Source organism: Sinocyclocheilus grahami, unplaced genomic scaffold (genome assembly GCF_001515645.1).
Source record: "Sinocyclocheilus grahami isolate Dianchi unplaced genomic scaffold, SAMN03320097.WGS_v1.1 scaffold1730.1, whole genome shotgun sequence".
Taxonomy (NCBI): domain Eukaryota; kingdom Metazoa; phylum Chordata; class Actinopteri; order Cypriniformes; family Cyprinidae; genus Sinocyclocheilus; species Sinocyclocheilus grahami.
Window position 1 is genome coordinate 79,213 of NW_015506909.1, and position 17,414 is coordinate 96,626.

Sequence of the window (17,414 nt, forward strand, 5' to 3'; positions counted from 1 at the left end):
ATTTTCATTATTGGGTGAACTATCCCTGTATGTACGCAATAAGTACAAAAATTAAGGACAAAATGTTGATGGCTCAGTGATTGTTACTTATGTCCAGATTTTCAACCATATGCCTATGTTAAACGTTGGGCATGCTAGCCGTTGTTCATATAGCTTTGGCATCGTTCTCACACTTACCGGCCTTTTGTATACATGCATTCCCGGGCAGATGACTCAAAGCCGTCCGGGTTCATGGATGGCAGGATGTGCACACGACTGCTGTTCAACAAACGTGTCACCAGCGGATCACTCAGGTAACGGCTGGTCAGATAATCGATCAACTGAAGCAGTAACACACGGCCAACAGCCTGAACACAGAGAAACAAATACATTCAAAAACAAACCATGGTAACATGGTAAGCATGGTAAACTTACTGTAATGCCTTTAGTGGTTTGTTTTTAATAAGCAACTGAAAAAAAGCAGTATGATAACATCCATGTTCATTAAAAAAAGAAAAACACAAAAATAGTAATAAATATTTTTTTTAAATAATAATAATAATAATAATTATATATACAGTGGGTACGGAAAGTATTCAGACCCCCTTAAAAAATGACATCAAATTTCAGGCCATCCAAACTTACAAGTAATTGTTTGACACCGATAGGGGGAAAAATATCTACGTGACCACAAAATAACTCAAATTACAATTATGATGTTTCAAACAAGGATTTTGAAATTGGACACTTGAAATTGGAGTAAGATTAAACACAAAGTTTGAGTCAAATTGACACTAAATCTTGATAAATTAAGGGAGCTTTGCAGAAGCGCAAGTAAAAGACCTGCATACATTTTACCTTTGCCTATGCCATTGAACTCCGCCACTGGACCAATGGGTGCTCCTTACAGACCACTGAGATTCCGTTGTGGGACAGGTTACCCAGAATGCCCAACAACATGAAAATCAAGTAACTGACTGTCTAAATGCCTTATCAATCAAGGTTGAAGCTACTTAAGACACCTCAAATTAAGATTTAAGTTTAGGACATGGCAGTCAAAATGATTCACTACAACAAACATCTTTCTTGCCTAATAAACTTACTAAATCACATTAGTATTTGCCATGCTTAAAAGACATGTCAGTATCTTCAGCAGGAAATGAACGGTTCCTTTCCTAGGAAGACATCACTCAATGGATCATTCATGCTACATCATTGTGGTCTCTTCTGGACGTCACAGGCCATCAGGGGCGCTTTGATGTGGTGTGGAGTGTTTGCACTGCTATTCACATCTTGCAGAGCAGCTATACCAAAAACTACTCGCAGAACCTGAAGCCCGAGGATCTCATATACTGTAAGACAACATGGCAAGCATTGAGACTACAGATAGTATCGGTCTGGTGTGCATGTCTGTGTACTCTTTCTGAGAAATGACTGCCTCTATTTGTCCCGAGGACAATCCTTTTTCATGGAAACTATATCTTAGAGAGACTCTGAGGTTAAAGTGCACGTCACTCACACACACTGCGACACCGTGAGACCTGTGATTATGAAGCACAAGTACAAACCAGTAGAGTTATGGGTTAAACTTTCTGTCCTGCAGTGTTGCACACTGCGTCTAACAGCGTGTATGATTACTGTTATCTGTGACAGCTGAAACAGAGTAACAGACCACAGCAAACATCAGCTCATCAGTGTGATAACACCTTTAGAAGAGAGCAGAAACAATCTCAATCATTCAAACAGACAAAGAAAAAAACATACCAATCCATATAATAAATTAATTAGTTCAGTAAGTATAAAAAAATATACATTTAAACAAAACTAATTGTATATATTCTAATTACAATTATATAATATATTTCTAATTTATATCATTCTAATTACATTCCTATATTTTCTCTTTTTAAACGCTTTCATTTTGTTCGAGTGTTTGAACTTTTCACTGATTAGACTTCCATCAACTATATCTGCTAACACATTTCCACTGACACGGCAATCTTCATCTTTTTAATGGTTTTATTTCAGGACTTTGTGGGATACTGTGATTTAACGGTCTTCTTTTCAGTTTTTCCTGTTCCTTCATCGGTTGATTTGGATTTCAAGTCCATACGAAAGAAACGCTTGCTCCATAAGACCTCCAAGCAAATTCTGTAAACGAAGAGCTTAAAATGTCCACTGATGACGATATATTGAGTCCTCTAGCTCTTCCGGTCTCCATCAGCACTCACTCACTGACTCGTCTCAGAACAAACATCTGTTTCAGCAGCAATTATACTCTTCTGGGGAAGCAGATATGGTTTCACGTCTCATTGACACATCTTAGAAGTTCTTAAATATTGTACTTGTCATTTTATAGTTTACATTACTGCAAATTGCTTTATTTAGAGGTTATATGTTGATGTGTCATTTCATTTCTCTTATGAAGTTCTTTGAAGTGGCTGAAACTTTATTGATGTGGTTTGGTTTTTGTTTAACATACAATTTACATGGTGCCCATCTATTGTGAGGGAAAACATCAAGAGTGAGAGAGAGAGCAGAAAAAAAAAAGAGAGCCACTGTTGAAAAACTCCAGTCGGACTCAGACAATACAGCGGTCTGTATATTCACAATCGTGCTTTCGTGCAGCCGGTGGGCCGGGTCTGGTCTGGCCGGAGCAGCGTGCAGAGGAATAATTTAAGATAGAAGTAAAACCAGAGCTGGAAAAAGACAAGTCGGTCACACCGTACTGACTCTATGGCCGAAGGCCATCTGACCCTGTGTTACACATTCACTGGACTTCAACTTTCTGTGCATGCCTCTGGTTACATAATGCAATCAGTCTTTTTGATGCAAAATAATGCAGAATTTACATGATAATACCCAAGATACCACCACAAGTAAGCATTTTGCACTAATTGCAAGCATCACTATTACTATAGCTCTATACTTGATATTAAATTATAGGGTAGACAGCGAATCGACTCAAGAATGATTTTTTGCAAATTCAGAACGATTCAATTCGCGATTCTGCATTCTTTAAGTGCATTCAAGGGATTATTTAAATACTTCCCCCCTAAATTCTTTAAATGCTTAATCAGGGGGTCAATTACACAGCAGCCTTTATGGTTACAGAACCATAGGTTAGAGAAAAAAAACAAACAAACACTTTTGTCCATTGTTAAATGCTAGTTTACTGATGCTATGGTATGACATGGCATATGAAGAAATGTATGTAAGCCAAGATTTACAAAAAAAAAAATAAAAAAAGAGCTTTAAAAGTATCATGTTTAGGCTAACATTTTGTCACACCATTTGTAGCCATCATTTCAAAAGTGACAAATGTCAAATACAATAATTATGTATGTATTCTTTAAGAAAGCAAATACACTTCTGGACAATAATCAATCATTTATCTATATTTTTTTCCTAAACGCAATTTTTATGATTGTTTTATATATAACAAACAATTACTAAAATGTTCTGCACATAAGGCAGAAAATATACTTTATAGTTTCTGTACTGTAATAAATGATATGCCAATTAGCACTGCATCATTCATAAATTATTTATATATTGTGTTTGTCTTAACGTTTCAGTTCATTCTGCTTTTTATACAGCTGCAGATATAGCCTGGCACGTCTAATTCTATGAGCGCGAGATCACTTCTCTTTCAGTGCAAAAACTTAACTCATTTTCATCAAATAAAATGCTATAGTATTTAACTTTTCCTCTCCATCGGCGAATGATGATTATGAAAGAAAACGTGCCCAATGTCTGTTTGCTAGCAACAAACACTACTTTCATGCATCTGATTATCAGATCAACCTCGCGCTCCTATTTCAAGGTTGTTGTTAAAGCTGTGGTTATTTTAACAGTTTCCTTCGTACATTCGGTTCAACGACATTGTTAAAACATCATTCAATGGAACTGTGTGCGTATGCTTTAGACACTTACATTTTTGCTCTGTCCATGCAATAAATGTGCAGCCTTCGAATTGCTTAGGTAATGTAGTCGGTATGACCGAGAGCCATTGAAAAACTACAGAAAAATAAAACTACTTCACTTTAGCATTACTGGCCATGAGAACTAAGAGATCACACATCAGCTGCTCAAAAAATGTGTCAGTGAGACGAACGGAGCGCGAGCGCAATCTTGTGACGGTCACAGGCGGTAAATAGTGCAGCGCGTGAAGGAGAGATGAGAGGACACGAACACTGTTTCAAGGTCTCCATTAATTCGTGCTTGTAGTAATTTAATGTGTATATATTCGGAACGCATTGAATCGCTATAGCAAATCGCGATTCATTTGATTCTTAGCGTTTTAAATCGATTACTGTCCAAAATCGGCGATTCACGATTCAAAAATCATGTTTCAAGATCGATGCATTGCATCGTCAGGGTTTGTAATCGATGCATCGAGAAAACGAGTGAATCGTTACACCCCTACTAAAGACATAAATGAAAACTTTAATGGTGTGGCTTTTTGAGAAACTGTATTTTACTAAGCAAATGCATTTATGATTTTCACTGGGTGGACAGAAAGATTGAAAAATCCATTAGACTTACATTAAATAGGGCCCTGTGATTTCCGCGATGCAGAAAACGTGGAAGGAATAGCGGAATACAGTAAATAATTTTAGATGGATAAATCAAAAGTAGATCAGTACACTTAAATTGAAACTATATAGACTAGTGTCTGTGAATATTAAGCCACAAAATACTATTTAAATATGAAACCTGCATGTTCAGCATTTCTCATGTGAATGAATGGCGGTTTCGTTTACTACACACATACTGAAGCGCGTGTGACACTCGCGGTGTTTTCAGATGTGTCGAGTCACTTCATGAGTATTTTACGGTTTCTTTTGAGAAAAACTAACATCTCATATACAAACAAAAACTTCAAGGTCTTGCAGCAACCCATCAAAAAAGTTTGGTTTAACTTGAAGAAACTGTGACAGAAATATATTACTTAATGATAGTACTACTACTGCTCCTACTACTACAATTATTATTAGAACATTATTATAGGTATTGGAGCTGTTGAATGTTCATAGTTTGTACACTCAGAAATGCAGTGCATTATGGTATTGAACGAGTGCACTCAAAATCCACATTTTTTTTCGTACACCACCAGAAAAAAAAAAAGACTGTCCCTTCAAATAGTTCACTATATTAAAGTGGTCATATGATGCTATTTAAATTTTTCCTTTCTCTTTGGAGTGTTACAAGCTCTTGGTGCATAAAGAAGATCTGTAAAGTTGCAAAGACTAAAGTCTCAAATCCAAAGATATTCTTTATAAAAGTTAAGACTTGTCCATGCCCTCCGAAATGTTTAAATACGCCCCACATGTCTACGCCACTGTGTGGGAAGATTTACATAACGCCGCCCAAATGTTCACGCAAAGAATAGGTATTGGAGCTGTTGAATGTTCATAGTTTGTACACTCAGAAATGCAGTACATTATGGTATTGAACGAGAGCACTCAAAATCCACATATTTTTGGTACACCACCAGAAAAAAAAAGACTGTCCCTTCAAATAGTTCACTATATTAAAAGTGGTCATATGATGCTATTGAAATTTTTCCTTTCTCTTTGGAGTGTTACAAGCTCTTGGTGCATAAAGAAGATCTGTAAAGTTGCAAACATCATATGACCCCTTTAAGAAGATTTCAGACAAAGCCTTAAGGCTCATTGGCTAGTGTCAGTTACAATCAACCAACACACCCTAGAAACGGCAGAACAATGCCCTAGCGACCCCCAAGAACACACCTAAAACACAGTGTGCAACCGCCCAGTAGCCAATCATGAAACACAAGCAGAATAAATTGTCCAAATCCTTCATAAAACCATTTGCCTTTATACATTCAGCAGATGCTTTTATCCAAAGTGACTTAAAGTGGATTAAGGAAACATTTTTTGGTAAAATCAAACTGATAATCAAACACACAACCTTGGTGTTGCTAATGTTTGAGCTACAGGAATACAAAGCAATTATTGCAATTAATTAAAGACGCACAAATGTTTCCAACATATTCGTTTGTTTGGTTTGCATTTCATAAATGAGGCCCAAAGTAATGTAATTATTTACTTTTATTCTCAGTACTGCATTGAAGTAATGCATAATTCCGATCTCTTGAACACTTTCATCACTCAGTAATCCATACTAGCTCTGTGTTTACCATCTGTAAGCTCGCTTCAGCTAAATGCTTAAAGAGACTTTTTGCCATTCGGGTTTACACAATAGGATCATGTTCTGTCTTATGGGGTCATTAAGAGACCATCTTAGGAGAACTTTAGTGGTGTACCAAAGGTCTGGCACACCTCACCGTGAGATGACTCATGGATGCTGATGGGCAATGTTTGTGTGACTAATTTGAGTAATGTTTACATGTTTATTTGAAATGCACCTCCCATCCTGGATGTTCATATGGCTTCCTTGCATTTGCGTGATTTGAACAGTGGTCCTCTTTAAACATCCAGACAGGATGTTGTCTAATTAGAGGACACCATGGAGCCGCAGCTGCCGTCAGACAAGTGATGCTTTGACGGACCAAATTTAAAAAGCCATTAGAGAAATGTACAGTAGCTACCGGTGATGCACATGAAAGCGTCTGAAGGTGAAGCATGTTATTTCGACTTTTACTTTTTAAGAGAAAGCACAATGACTATGAAATTGGTTGCCAGGGTGCTGTTATGGGGTTTCTAAGATGTGCCTTTAGCATGTAAGCATGTAAGTGGCCTTGCCATGTTTTTAAAGCATTCTGACTGGTTGCTCACTGGCCAAACAGCCCAGAAGCACTTGCCTTAGAAAGCCACACCAACGATTGTTTCCCAAATTTAAAAAACATTTATTTCAGCCGATTACTGCCACCTTCAGTCAGCTGTTGGTCAGATAATCGGAGCGTTTTGCCCAAAAATTACACCATTGGTTGAGCTCAAATATAACGTTTAAAGGGGTCCAATTACAATGTTATCAAGATTTGTACATCAAAAAAAAATCATAATTTAGAAGTAATAGGCTATTTTCTGTCCCGTTTTGACCACCTACATCGGAACACTCTGTTTAAATAGGCGTGGCAGATTGTAATCTCGGAAGTAAATGCTCACTGCTATGATTGGCTAACAGTTGTGTATGTTTGACAGCCTACGCCCTTCATAGATGGACGCTGCTGTGATTTAGGTTAAAAAAGGATAATTACTCAGTACACATAAAACAATCTGTAATAATAGGGTTAAAAAAGGATAATTACTCAGTACACATAAAACAATCTGTAATAATAGACAAAGCAATAGTGATCACGTAATAAAACTTACTCACAGTAAGTTACTCACACTTGTGTGTTGTGACATTACTGTCAGATCCAATATAGTCGGCACAGCATCATCTTACAGTTTAACTAGTTTCTGAAAATCCTGCGTCAAATCGTGCCTTGTTTGTAAACGAATCTGCGGTACAACAAAGTAAACAAAGGAGTAAGTTCTTACTGATATGGTCTGGCACTTCATTAAAAATAAAGTTCATCATTTGGTTTCTGCGTAGGCCTGCGTTTGCCGCTATTGTCATTTACCTACCATGTGCGCTAATGGGTGGGCGGGGCTAAACAGGCAGCGATGCAGAAGCAGGCATTGATCTTCTGCGGAGGTGGTGTTTATCCACACTATCATTTCATAAAGTGGCACATTTCCACAACCTGTCATATTGGCAAATTTTAGACTAACGAGAAAGTTTTCAGTTCTGAAACTTACAGGATGTTTTTATAGCACAATGACTATCAAAAGATCAAGGAATTTTGATTTCTCAGTTCATGACCCCTTTAAATAACATTCTAAAAATCACCCGTGAAAACAAACCAGAAAAGAGACTGAACGAAGATTTGGGGAAATGACAGCTTTATCACATTCCAGTGAATTATTTATGGGATGTGTTCATTAAACTGGGAGAGTTGATCACAAGAGTACAGTATTTGTGGTCTTTTCCATATTGTTACCGTGGACAATAAATCAAGATGGGCTTAAAAAGGGAAATTAAGTCTTCCAAACCATGACCGATAACCGTTTGTCTTATTTTGAATTTTTTTCCAAGGGTGAATTTGATCCAAATATTACTACGATTTAATGTAGCTTTTCAACATTAATCTTAAAATATGAATATAAAATATAAACTTAAATGGTCTGATAAGCACCCGCAATACTCTAACACTTTTCAATGTGGAACTTGCAGTTGGTCTACCTGGGAGAATGCTTTCCATGGTGTACCTTTACAAAGATCATCGTGGGCCATCCTGAACATCAGGCGCTAAAAGGTAGGGGTACTACTATTGTGCCTCCCTAAGTAAGCTGTGGTGTGTGTGGTCCATGTAAAGTTCTCTAAGGTGTGGACCTGGAGATACTTGAAGCCTTTCAGTCTCACAACAGGGGCCTCTCTCCAAGTACACAATAGTTTCTTTAGTCTCGTTGACACTGACACAGACTCCTAAAGTGTCAGGTTGTCCAACAGATTAGCTACTTTTGTATACATTAAATTCCTGTAAAATTACTGGATTAACTTTTCTGTTCAAACATAGGGGAGAGTGGGGTAAGTTGACCCACCCCCTGTATCTGGCCAACTGTACACCTTTACTGTCATGTGACCATGTATTCACACAATTTCTGCAAGACTGTGAAAAGGAGAGACACGTGAGAGGAGTGGAAGGCACCCATTTATTTTAAAAACTGTTTTTGGCTTGTCAAAGTAACATTTTAGCATAATTTATGTAATGGCGGTTACATCAAAGCAAATTTATCCAGGTCTACAAATATTTGTGATGCATATAGGTGATTTAGAAACATACAAAACCGTACAAATCATTTCGCTAAATATTAGCCTGAATTGGTAAGCTAGCTCTCTTTTTCCAAAATGCCAGCTATTGGGAAAAGTGAGCCAAATGATGTGGGGTAAGTTGATATATATATATTAGGGTTGGGCCGATAGACGATGCCATCGTCCATGACTGATAGACATCATGATGTTGAGCCGGCATCGCGATACCCCTGCACCCCCCCCCCCCCCCCACCCCCCCCCCCCCCCCCCCCAAAAATCGAAATCCTGTCATCATTTACTCACCCTCATGTCATTCCAAACCTGTATGAATTAGTTTTTCCCTCTGTGGAACACAAAAGAAAGTCTGTTTTTGTCTACATAATGAAAGTCAAATGGACTTTGGCACAAGTTTGAGATCTTTTTTAGAATGTCTTATTTTGTAGACAACATGAGGGCGAGTGAAAGATAACACAATTTTCATTTTTTAAGGCAAGACATACAATCAACATGATGACTGGTGAATTTTGGGCTCTTTTGCTTCCATGAAATGTCATCTTTCTGAATAGTGTGGGGGGAAAAAAACAAGTGTTTATTTTATTTCACTTTATCTATATGCCAGAAATGTCCAGTAGCACTTACATAAACCAAACTTTACTGTTTTATTCATATCTATATTCTGAAGGTTTTTACATAGTGGTTTGTTCATATATCATTCGCCTGATTTATATAGCATTTTATTTCTGGCTGCTGACAGTTGACATTTTCTGAATCATGGAGTAATATATGGAGCTTTTGTAAAAACCTTTAACCCTAACATGTCAGCAAAATGAAACAAGAATTTTGAACCTGTGTTCAGATTTCTATAAAACCCGTTTCCACCAGGGGACAAAAACATAAAAAATAATAGAGGTAATTGCGACTTTTTTTATTTCACAATTTAGATGTTTTTCTTGGAATTTTAACTTTTTTTTTCCTCGCAATTCTTCTTTTTTTCTTCTCAGAATTATAAACATTTGTTATAAAGCCAGAATTGTGAGATGGAAACTCACAAATCTCACTTTTTTCCCCTCAGAATTGCAAGAAAAATAAGTCTGAATTGTGAGATAAAAAAGTCACAGTTACTTTTTTTGTTTTTGTATCCCATGATTGAACAGGTTTCCATAGATTTCTATGCATTTTTAATTACATACCGCCTCATCTCCGTATTTATACATTTCAGTAAAATTGTAATACAAAATTTGATGTCTTACCGTACTGTTATTAAGTAACTGGGGAAGAATGGTGATATCTAGTAGTTAAAAATGTTACCCTATTCACCTGAGCTGTCTAATTTCTAATTTCACCCACTTCTGAAGGGTGATTGATTTTACGACAGGTGAAACGAACAGTCGGGGAAGTCAAGTTCAAGTACACATATGTCTAGACCGTCTCGTTCCATACCGTCCCTCTTTCTTCGCATACGGGGGTGGGGGGGGTCTGTTTTCCCTTTGACCCGTGTGTAAGTTGCTATGGAAGGGCGGCGAGAGGGTTCAGTAATGTTCCTGTGAAAAGGCCGTGCTGTTTGGGCGCGGCACCCGCGTCCCCCCCCCCCCCCCCCCCCCCATACCCCGCGTCCCAATACTGTGTTCCGAAAGAAAATGACGTGTAATATGGAACCCCAAAGGGGAATAAATACGAGATGGGAGGCACATATATTTTTCAGTATTTAATGTTTACGTGAGAGTGCGCATGCATCTTTGACGCAGCATACGGCGGTGTTGTACATTGTGACCAGTTGATGGGAAAAGTATTCTTATAATGCATTCAAAATTGAATAATTTGTAATAAATAGTTATTCTCTGTATTTTGAAGTGCCCACGATAACAATACTGTGCATATTCATTATCGTGATATATCGCATTACCGAATACTGGCACATGTCTGAACATGAACCCCCCAAATAATGGTCCCCCCAAATTTTTCTCCATAATCCATTACACTTCGATTTGTCACAATATGGAAGAAAAGATCTGACGCTTCTTCCATTTCATTGTGACTTTAATAGCAGCTCAAATCACAAGAACTGCTCCATTTCACTTTCTTCATTACCAAAGTTTGTTTCTGCATTTCCGTACAGATCTGAAATTTAATTACTTCTGTTTATCAAACAAGACAAAATGTGCAGAATTATGAATGATTAAAGGATTTATGCAGTGTAATCTTGATTAAGCCGACACTGTTGCCAAATGACAACTGGCATTTGTCTGGGTTGACAATCACCATACAAGAGCTTTAGTTAATTAGGCCCAACTAATCAAGCATATGAAACATAATATTACATCAGAGATAATCATAGCCCACCCCCACCTCCCGTTCTTGCCCCAGTGGGCAATTGTAACACTGATTAGGCCGAGACGGGGTGGTTAACAAACAAGGACGGCCATCCAGGCTAAGCAGCTGGTGTCCTAGATTACCTCTAGTCAGCTCGGGTCTCTTATTTCCTGGCCTTAAATAGGCGACACAGTGGGATTAGGACAAGGGGTTAGCCTGACGGGGCAAGAGCGTACAATGGCTACACAATCTCCTTGAGGTCTGAAGTGATTGGAGAAATGGGCTTTACAATCAGCCAGTAACAAAGGCTTCCAAGAGATGAAGGAGAGGTGTACAACTTCATTAAGGGTTGCTTTCTTGAAATGCAACCCCATCAGCTAAATGAAAAGATATGGTACCACAGTGTCCTTGGATTAGCTTTGGATGCACTTCTTGCATTAGTAGAATTTGATCTTTAACTGGGTAAGCAGAGGTTTACTTGAGATTTTAATCAACTAAAGTGGTCCCAAGGGTCAGCCTTGGGGCACACCGCTTGTCTAGAGATGAAGAAAACGAGATTTGGTCTGAAGCATATGGAGGACCACCCTCATAGAAACAGAGGTTGAGAGAACACGTACAGTGTGATATTAGCATCTAAATCAGATGGTGAACAAGAGAGAGAGAAGAGACTGGGAGAGAGACTTGGCAGCGGATGTGTTCTACTCAATGATGGTTTTGTGCTGAGCCAAAAGAGCAACCTGATCCACAGACCGAATTAAGTTAAAATGTCACGGACTAGCAGCACCTTCAAATATAAGCCAATGTCTCCATCACTGTGTAATCTTAAACGCCATAGTTGTGAGCCAGGTGTCCAGAGTAACTCAACAAAATTACTTTATTAAGAGCAAAAAAAAAACAGGATATGAACTGCAGGGTGTGGTCGATTTTCATGGAATGAAGATATGGAAGACTACCATAGATGTGTCATTTGGTTTCCTTTAAACATTAAAAATATTGAACAAATTACATTTGTGTATACAAACACTACCATTCAGTAAGATTAATATTTTCTTCTGCAAACAATTAACAATTCTATAATAAGTATTTCCTAATATTACTGTTTTGACTGTATTCTTAAGCATATAAATACAGCCTTGGTTGAACAAACTTCTTTTCAAAAACGTATTGACCCCACACTTTAAATAGTATCGTGTACTCATTCTGGCTTATTTTAATTTAAAAGTGGTAAAGTTTTAAGGCTAAATCAAACCGGATAAGGATGAGCTACATTAAATAAGAAAAAGTCTTAACCTTTAATGTCGAAAGGATGCCTGACAATCACTTTATTTCACTGTTAAAAGTACTGTCTTGTCTGTTTCCCACATGCAAATCAAAGGTCAGCTTTATTTGTTATACCAATCTCTAAACACAGGAGCTGCATTGTGCTCCTGTGCAGGCAGCATTTACTGGCTCGGTTTAACTCTGACAGATTGACTGACTGTGGAAAACAGCAAATCTTTAGCTACACTGATTTCCCTCTCAAATAACAAATGGGATGAGCAAACTATCCTTTCAAACATCCCCAGACAATACAGACTGCTTTAAAAACGCTCTTTCAATATGACTGTATAGGCGTAGAGTAAGACCTTTGAAGCAAAGCATTGTAGCTACCCTGGATCCTTTTGATGGGGTAACAGACTAAAACTGGCTGGTCTTTCCGAGCACCTGAGTACAACCATGGGAAACTAGTGTGAGGTCTATTCATGCGAGTTGTTTTATCTCACTGGATTTCGCCGCTGATATGAACCGCTTTGCTACATTTCAAGTGGTTTGGTATTTGGCGCTCTGAAACTACGAAACGAGAATTTCAGTCAGAGGCCAAGATCCTAATCAAATGTTGTGTCTAAATCGTTAATTTAACAAAATACAACTTTCTCAAATGTGAACAGATTAAACAATTTTTAACAAGTATATCAACCTAAATGCACTCTTTCAAAAGTTCAAAGTTTCAATAGCATTGTGGTTTAAATATGCATAAATGCTTATGGAATTGCAACATAAAACTGGACAGTACTTCAATCTCAGTAAGTATTTGTGTGCCAACTATGATCAGCATGTAGCAGAACTGAAAGGGCTGAGGGGATTGACTTGGACATCTTTACATAGATTGCTTCAAGGGGAGCAGATATTTTTAGGTAGTCCAACACGTTTAGAGAGATACTGATGTGAATTTCACAGACCGTGATAGATTCTCCATGAGATTTTCTATGGAAGTTCCCAATATTGCTTTACAAGTGGCCCTAAACAGTATTTGGACATTTAATCAACACCTTAAATTAATTAAATATATAGTGTTGTCAAAAGACTTCGGTACCAAAAAAAATGAAAACGTACCAGGATATTATTATTATTTTTTTTTTAAGTACTGGTGGTACCGAGTACCCAGTCAACCCGGTTCTTGATGCGCTATCCGAAAGGTGCGCAGATGCGCTCTCTTCATAAAAGCACTGAGACATGGTGACATCAAAATAAGGAAACATCAAACTAAAAAAAAAAACACTAGACAGACACCCAGATCAAATGAAAGAGTTCAAGCATTTTTAATATTTAGATCTTCTCAGTGTTTCCTATGAAAGTGCCCGCCACAATATCAAAACTCACCGCCACAAATAGATTTTCCAAAAGGCTTTGACTTCATTGAATAAACATGAGCACTGCAGGTGTCAAAGTCGAAACCTGGCGAGGGTGTTTTTATATCACTGTATTTCTAAAGGAAACCGACTGTCTTCAGAAAATTATGGATGCCATTTTCATTTCATCTTGCCTGTAATGTCTGAGCGGCGTTTGTGAGCGCAGCGCTTATTTGATTACAGCCGTTACTGAGGAAACCTCTCTCTCTCCTGCTCTACAAGCGCCTCCTGCTGGCAGAGAATGAATTTGCATATATATGCCGCCACAAATAGAGTGCAAGTCTGTGGGAAACGCCGCTTATGTTATGAATATTATTTAATATTTTAATTTGAAAGTCGGATTGAAATGAACACCGCTGTTATTAGAGTAATATCTCTTTGGTTTTAAAACTTTAGTCTTTGCAACTTCAGGGATCTTATCTATGCACAATCAGCTTGTAACACTCCAAAGAGAAAGGAAAACTTGAAATCGCATCATATGACCCCTTTAAGATTGAGCAACATTTTTGACACACTATTGCCGGCACATATTTGTTCCATCAACTAAAATAGTCAGAGTGCAATGAAACGTACATCTCCAAGCAACATGCTGTAGCAGTGCTCCTGAATGAATTAGTGTGCAAACACATAAGCTCAACAAATTCAATGATTTACCTAAAAAAAAAAAAAGTGTCACCACCTACTGCTCTGCGGGTGTACAGAAATATTAGCTGGAAATCCTACACTTTTCATGCCATTGACTTTCATTCATACACAAGCAAATTCAGGAGACGAAAAAAAGTTCCAAAGTTTGGTGAACTCTGACTTAGGAATTCGTAACACATTATGATCTGTAGAAGAATGATACATCACATGACCAATAACATGCATCAAATGAATGCAAACTTTAAAGCTGTCTATTTGTAATGTTAAATTTATGTTATATTAAAAAAAAGCGACACAGAGCAGGACATAACTCATTTGTCGGTCCAAAAATGTGTAAAACGTGTTAATATCTTTACAAATTATTATTTACTGTAAACATTTTAATGTTTTGCTTTAACTTTATTGCTACTTTTTTTATCCTAATGTACCCCGGCTATCTTTGTAAACCAATAAATAAAACACCAACAACAACAAAAAAAAGTCACATGCTCACAAGTCTAGTGTGACCACGTCTTAATACACAGATTCACATTCTGTCTTTAACTTGCAAACACAGACAATATAAACAGTGAGAAGTCCCATTGCTGAGGGACTGTATACCAGGCCAATCAAATTACATAACCAGAAGAACTAACCACTTTATGCATGCATAAATAAATACACAAATTAACTCCCCTAGTTCAGAGCCCCCCCCCCCCCCCCCCCCCATTGTAAAACGTGTTAATATCTTTACAAATTATTATTTACTGTAAACATTTTAATGTTTTGCTTTAACTTTGCTACTTTTTTTATCCTAATGTACCCCGGCTATCTTTGTAAACCAATAAATAAAACACCAACAACAACAAAAAAAAGTCACATGCTCACAAGTCTAGTGTGACCACGTCTTAATACACAGATTCACATTCTGTCTTTAACTTGCAAACACAGACAATATAAACAGTGAGAAGTCCCATTGCTGAGGGACTGTATACCAGGCCAATCAAATTACATAACCAGAAGAACTAACCACTTTATGCATGCATAAATAAATACACAAATTAACTCCCCTAGTTCAGTCCCCCCCCCCCCAAGAAGCACTCTCTCAACTTGCTGCTGTATTTGGCTCACTGTACTGCTGATGCTGTTCGTAGACTCATAAAAATATTTGTTGCACAATAAGCTCTCTGATGGACTGCCAGGCAATAAGTTTGAACCTGTTGCATGCATCTGCCACCATATGCCTGCCATCAAACAGTATAACACTGTGTGCTAGGAATACATACAGACAGAGAAGAGTTCAACTCATGGATGATAAATCTAGGAAAATATTGTCAGGGTAATGCTGCACCACAGCTGGCTTACCTTCAACGGACTGGCCGATACTGTGTAGATGTGTGATATCAGGAAGCGTCCTGTTGATGTCTTTCAAGTACTGCTCCATTTCCATGCTGTCATGATAGCGAAACTCCAGACCGTGAATGGATGACAGCCAGGACCATAAGAACAGGCAGAGCGTGAAGACGAACATCCTTTAAGCCAACACAATTGAAGAGTGTAGAAACCTTTTCCAGAAACGCAAACAGAGAAGACAATGACGTGGATGTACCCTTATCTTGATTCATTTCACTTTTATTGTCAGTCAATATGGATACATATTTTTAAAGCCATAAAAACATTCAATAAACACGTTTCTTTATATGACAGGTGTGTACTATGTCCAAAAATGCTATCTAGATAGGCAGCTCACTATGAAGTGATTTGATATATAGTTTGGACAGAAGAGCCCAAGGCTGTCTATGTAATATAATTAACTAATTTTTCAGAATTGCCCTTCATAAAATAATTCTGAGCATCATATCGGACTAATTTGTTTTTAGTGCTTGCTTTGTATGCATCATAACTTAGCATAATTCATATTGTATCTATCCATCCTCACGCAAAGCCTCACGCACTTAATAAATGCCCTTATAAAAAGTACTGTGGTGGCACCATGGTACACGTATGATATTATTAATGCAATTGTACTGACTACATTTACATGGTATTTCAAGGTACTTAAAATATGATGTTAGTGTCCACATCCAAAACATGATCATTGTGTTGCACCCAACAGGTCAGCTGTAATCTAATATGCTTTAAACAGCAGTAATGTAATATGCTTTCAAGTCAAGGTTAATGTTTGTTTTTAAATATTAATGTTTGCCTTTTCTACGAGCGTGTAATATGTTTCTGAACATTTTTTGAGTATTTGGCACCTATGATGGCCATACATGCAAATTTATGGATAAGGTTATCAGGTCACTATTCTTTACATATTTGTGGTGGAACCGTGCTACAGTGATGGTATCAACTATATAATATCAGTAATATCATATCATTACAACATATATGTATATGTACACACAAAGTCATAACAGTGCGTGTATAAACAGTAAACTACAGTATCAACAAATAATTAAAACCACCATTGTGCTCTTATATTATAAATAAAACATGACATGAAACAAACTGCATTGCTTCATAAGGTAGACTCCTAATTAACCAAACAACTTTAGACGTTGTACTTAGTAATAATGAGAGTAAACGAGCAGCTTTACCTCTCGTGCGTTCTCTGAGACAGTTTAGGTCCTTCTCCTGTTTGTTCAGTTACTCTCTTGCCATAATATGATACAATATGATGTTAATTAAGTTCATACGTTGTCGTCCTGCTCGTGTCATTGATGAAATGAAGGTATTTTGTTCCATACCGCAGTGAGTTGAACCGACTCCAGCCTCGTGTGTGTTTGGTGCAGCTGTAACTAATGAGAGGAGGCGGAGCGCTCATTCACACACACTGAATCAATGACACCTTCACATGAATGATGTGGTGTGTTTGGTGAACTACTGTTTGTTAATCTGTTTACTATTTGCATTTCATTTAAATGTACATCGTACACGTACAGCGACAGGTATTACCTGAAAATTATTTGCATATTCCAGTATCTTCTTGACCAATCCAATGTGCATATTCTGCTGCTACTGACTCTCACAATGACCAATGAC

General features: G+C 37.6%; 2 long non-coding RNA genes across 2 annotated transcripts; both read right to left on the minus strand.

The window, feature by feature from the left end:
• LOC107572289 (uncharacterized) lies at positions 1-14,297 on the minus strand. Its single transcript, XR_001607320.1, has 3 exons — positions 14,229-14,297; positions 12,472-12,475; positions 1-19 (listed from the first exon to the last, which is right to left on the minus strand). It is a non-coding gene; the product is annotated as an uncharacterized lncRNA (long non-coding RNA).
• Positions 14,298-15,197: 900 nt separating this feature from the next.
• LOC107572288 (uncharacterized) lies at positions 15,198-17,414 on the minus strand. Its single transcript, XR_001607319.1, has 3 exons — positions 17,328-17,414; positions 16,970-17,170; positions 15,198-15,934 (listed from the first exon to the last, which is right to left on the minus strand). It is a non-coding gene; the product is annotated as an uncharacterized lncRNA (long non-coding RNA).